Genomic DNA, 6,000 nt, shown 5'->3' on the forward strand with positions numbered 1-6,000 from the left:
TATGAAATTTTTAATAAAAATGTTCATAATTGTCTCATCAATTCAGGAGCTTCTTCGAATATCATGCCAAGATCCGTGTACGCGAGACTTAACGTTATCCCTTAAAAGTTTGTTGTGCATATAGTCCAATTGGACATAACAAAAGTTGAGGTTGTTGGAGAAATGTTATCAGTATCAATTAGATTATCATCCAACCCAAAGGTGTTGCAAGTGATTGATGTCTTAGTGGCAGACATCCTTGAATTTTATGGTCTAATTTTAAGTAGGGATTGGTCTAAGAAACTACACGGATATTTCGCAACCGATTAGTCACACATGTGGTTACCATACAATGGTAAACCAAATGAAATTAGAGTTGATCGTGAAAAATTCATGAAACATACAGTCACTGAATTAGAAGGACTGAACGAGCCTGTGATTTTTACTAATAATATTATTGGAAATTATTCTACTGAATCATTTCTTGGCTCATTCAATGCCCAAATCTCACCTTTCCCAGAAAATATTGTTACTTCTTAGGTTGAAATTTTTTCTTAGTCAGACACTTCTAAATGTATTAATTTTAGTAATAAAACTTTAGATCATTCTTTATTCTGGACTCTATACTTTGACGGTTCAAAATTAGACGATGGTGCAAGAGCAAGTTGCATTTTAATCAATCCGCAAGGAGAGAAAACAATGTTATCTTGCATACTTGAATTTCAATGCACGAACAATACTGCCAAATATGAAGCATTGATTCAAGGCCTATACAAAGCCATTGGATTAAACGTTAAATATTTGCAGGTATATGAGGACTCTGAAATAATTGTTAAGCAAGTCAGGAACACAATCCATTGTATTTTTGGACACCTGAAACATTATCAAGCATTAACTCAGAACCTCACTTCTCATTTCACTGCAATTTAATATTTTGACAATCCATAGGTTACAAAATGCAAGTGCTGATTTACTTGCCAATGTAGCATCTAAATTAATACCCTCAGAAGAATTTAGTCTAGATAGATTTTCGATTGAGTTGATTTTTAGGCCTTCCATTCCAGATAACATAACAAATTGGAGAGTGTTTAATGATGATACAGATATAATTGACTTTCTTTCATCATATGGATCTTATGAAGGTCAAATCGTAGACGAACATGAACATGACCTCCAAATTCAAAATAAACAAGTTGCAAATCCAATTCCCAAATCTATAGTCAAGATGGAAGATCTTTATGATTTAAAAGATAGGTTTAAAAAGACTACCAATTCAAAAACACAGAGTTCTACTCTAAGATTTGAGTTGATTAATCTTGGTACACCTGATAAGCCTCAAAACATAAACCTAGGTTTGGGCTTAACACCCGATGAAAGGATGTCATTCATTAAATTGCTAAGAAAATATAAAAGTGTCTTTGCCTGGGATTATTCAGATCTCAAAACATATGATACTTCTATAATGCAACATACTATACCCATGATTTCAAATGACAAACCTGTCCAACAAAAGCTTAGGAAGATCCACCCAAACTTAGAAAGTCAAATTAAGTCCGAACTCAATAAAATGCTCAAAGCCAAAATCATTTTCCCTGTTAGGCATTCAAAATGGGTGTCAAACATGGTTCCTGTGAGGAAAAAGAATGGAGACATTAGGATTTGCATAGATTTTAGAAATTTGAATAAAGCTTGCCAAAAAGATAATTTTCCTTTGCCTACTATGGAGCAGATTCTGCAATCAGTTGCAGGTTTTGAATTGATGTCTTTTCTTGATGGATTTTCAAGTTACAATCAGATTATGGTTCATCCAGATGATAGATTAAAGACTACATTTAGAACCAAGTGGGGAACATATGCATATCAAAAGATGCCATTTGGATTGATTAATGTTGGTGCTACATTTCAACATGCTATGGACATAGCTTTTAGAGGACTAATCAACAATTCAGTTGTAATATATTTAGATGACATCACTGTCTATTCTAAAAATAGAAACAACCATATCAGTCACCTAAAACAAATCTTTGAGAGATGTGAGAAATTTGGCATTTCTTTGAATCCTAAAAATCTTATTTCGCCTTGGCAGAAGGTAAATTATTAGGATTTGTGGTATCTAAAAAAGGAATCTATATCAATCCTGATAAGATACAAGAAATTGAAAACATTCCCCTGCCACATGACAAAAAAAGATGCAATCATTTTTAGGACAAATTAATTTTGTAAAAAGATTTATTCCTGATTTTTCTCAAATTGTCTTACCCCTACAGTCAATGATCCGAAAAAAATGCAACTTTTAAATGGGGAAAAGGCGAGAAAGATTCTTTTGAGTTGATAAAGAAAGCCATCATTGAGGCTCCTTCCTTAACAACTCCCAATTTCCTAAAACCATTTGTATTATACACATTCTCTTTTGATACCTCTTACACGGTAGTTTTGACACAGCTAAATGATCAGAACATTGAAGCACTAATTTCATTCTTTAGTTCTAACTTACAAGGTGTTGAGTTAAATTATTCAGCTGTGGAGAAACAGGCCTTTGTTGTATTTAAAACTTTAAAACATTTCAGACCTTTCCTCCTAAAAACACACACTAAGATAATAGTCCCCTACCCCGTTGTAAGACAGTTGTTAATCAAATGAGAAGTAGGAGAGAAGAGAACAAATTGGGTTACTACACTTCAGTAATATGATGTAGAAATACATCCTTCTAAAATTATTAGAGGTCAAGGTTTTTGCTTAATGCTAACCGGAGCCTCTCATTTACCAACAAAGGACGATCAATCTACTGAAGTGCAATTATTTGAGGTAAACCTCAATGATTCTGAATCACAATATGTTGATCTGAAATTTTTCTTGAAAAATGGGTATGCTCCATTATATCTCAATTATATAGCTAAGCGTGCTCTAAGGCTTAAAGAAAATCAGTATCAATTAATTGATAATGTGTTATTTAGAGAAAACTATGATGCTGTATTATTAAGATGTTTAGAGAAACCTGAAGCTAAAAAGGTATTGCAGGAATTAAACGATGGGCCAAGTGGAGGTCATTTCGGAGGAAATACCACAACACATAAAATTCTGCATGTCGGGTACTATTGGCCAACCCTTTTCAAAGATGCACATGAATATGTGAGGAAATGCAAAGTATGTCAAACCACAACAGGAAGAGAAAGGAAAGCAACACTCCCATTGCAGCCAGTAAATATACAACAACCATTTGAACAATGGGGGTTAGATATTATTGGTGAAATAACTCCAACCTCCTCCAAACAGCATAAGTATATTCTAATTGCAACTGATTATTTTACAAAGTGGGTAGAAGCTATCCCATTAAAGGTAGTTAAAACCCAAAACATTACGGATTTCATTGATTAGTTTATAATTACTAGGTTTGGTCTCCCATCAGCTTTAATTTTTGATAATGCATCTTACTTTTCCAAAAATGCGATGGTAGAGTTTGCTTTGAAAAGAGGCTTTAAACTGAAATACTCAGCTAACTATTATCCGTAAGGTAACGGATTAGCTAAATCTACAAACAAGAACCTGGTTAGAATTATCAAACAGACTGTGGAGGAAAATCATAAGAATTGGAATAAAGCACTAATATTTTCTCTCTGGGCAGATAAAATCACTCAAAAGACCTCAATAGGTACTTCTCCATTTGTATTAATTTATGGGAAAGAAGCAATTCTACCCACAAACATAGCAATACCATCTCTTGCTTTAGTTCAGTTTATTGATGAAAACCCTTCTTCTTCTCTTCAACTTAGACATGGTCAAATCCTTAAATTAGAAGAACAGAGGGAGAAAGCCAAAGCAACACATGCTCATCATCAACAGATAGTTAAAGCTTCATTTGATACAACATCCACCATCCAAATAAATTTTGAAATTGGAGATCTTGTTTTGAAATGGGATAAGGCACATGAGGAAAAAGGTAAACATACCAAATTCCAAAGATTGTGGCTTGGTCCATTTCAAATCATAAAGAAATTAGGCCCAACCACCTTTTTGTTACAAGATTTTTCAGGTAGAAAAGACTCTTTACCTGTAAATGGGAAAATTCTTAAAAAATACTTTTCTTAGAAGTTAAACATTAGTTTTAAAATTTTAAGTTTTAGGAAAATAAAGATTGAATAGTATCTCTTTTGGTTGTTCAAAATTTTAAATTTCTGATAATTTACTTGATTTTTCTCACTTCTATAAATAAGAAGAGTAAAAAGATAATTATAAATATGATATTTAAATAAAACTTATTTCTTTGGGAAAATTTTGAATTTACTAAAGACATTTAGTTTTTGAAAAGACTCTTCATTTTATAAAGTATAGATGATTTTGTACCAGTCAAGAAAAGAACCAGTAACTTAGCAAGGATTCTCTGCAAAAAGGTATTTACCAACTCTATAATTATCATCCATAACTCTTAAATGAGCCAATGATTCACCCCATCTGATAAAATTTTCTTTTTTCACAATGTAATTAAAAATATTCAAAAAACTTAAAAGATAATAAGTCTCATCACGAGCTTGTTTATCATGATCACAGGAAAATAATTTAGACTAATATTACCAAGACTACATATCATAATAGGGTAATAGCTATTGATTAAAACAATCAAAAGACAAGGGGTCTCATCACGAGCCAACTTGTTCAGTTTAAATTACAACCAGTGAATGACATTGTTACCATTAGGTCACCAAGCCTCGACAATGGCTTTTAAGGATATTTAAAGTAAAAAAGTACCATAAAAAAGAGACAAGTTCCAAGTAAAAGGAAGTTGAATAAAATTTTGATTAAATTTTGAAATCAAGAACCAATTTCAAATGGGACTATGAATCATTGTTGGTTAAAAGATAACCTTGTCGAGGCTATGAACGCTTGTTGGCAGTAAAGGCTCTATCTATGATAAACAAGTAAAAATCTATAAAGCCAATTTTAAGAGAATACCTACTTTATCTTTAGAAATCTAAGTATTGACTGATACAGACATTCATGTTTTATCACCCAAAGAGTCGAGTAAGAAAATAAGTGAGATAGGGGAATACTTTATATTCCATAGAAACACTGTTTAATTTATAAATAATACACGTCTTATTTTTTCACAAATTTTCTTGTTTTGAAAGTTTGAGAAATGTCAAAGAAACTAATCAAAGATATCTAGTTCTCCCAAGTGAATCGCCAGTTGTTGTGCTATGCAACAACCCCCCCTCCCCCCCACCATTTTTATTATGTATAATACAAATAGTGACCCTTTTAAATTCAATTTTTCCCCTCTGTGAATAAAATGCCAACTTTTAGAAAATTGTCACTTTTCAAAAAAGCCCTTTTTAACATAACTTAAAACATATTAAAGTCCTCATCGCAAATCTCAAATCGCATGATTCCTTAGTAGAAAAGTTAAGCACATTCAAAAAATACTGATATGCGACTTGCGATTAAACTTTGTATGTGACATCCCGATCGCATATCACACATCGGAGGATATTATGTCAGCAGCTTAAATGTTACCTATCAAAACCCCGATATTGTGATATATTGATATTTCGATCTTGCGATTTTGCGATATCGCATATCGCAGATCGCAAGATACATCAAACAAAGTTTCATTCACGATATAGCTTAAATATCCAAAATGACGGATTTGACAGATGTTTAATTATGTTTTTAAGTTGGACATGAGTTAGGTCAGAATGATTTAATATGGTTATCATCCCTATGCATGTAATCATGGTGTTCGTTATGGTTGATCAATGGTGAACTCACTCCCGGATCTTTCCTTTCAAGGTGCAGCCATTTCGTCAAATCTTTTATTTTACGCAACAATTAATTATTTTTGGTTTTAATAGGAACTCCACTTAAACGATGTCCATCTGAAAGGTGATGTAGAAGCATACCATGCAGTCTATCGCGGAAATTGAAAACATAGAGATGTCATCCATGTTTATAGATACAGTATGCACTGCAGATGGAGGTGCCATTACATGGCAGACTTTCTATACTACACTGGAGAATGAAAACCCT

The sequence above is a fragment of the Pinus tabuliformis genome, chromosome 9 (genome assembly GCF_031772625.1).
Source record: "Pinus tabuliformis cultivar Carrire ecotype Pingquan chromosome 9, CPIR1, whole genome shotgun sequence".
Lineage (NCBI taxonomy): Eukaryota > Viridiplantae > Streptophyta > Pinopsida > Pinales > Pinaceae > Pinus > Pinus tabuliformis.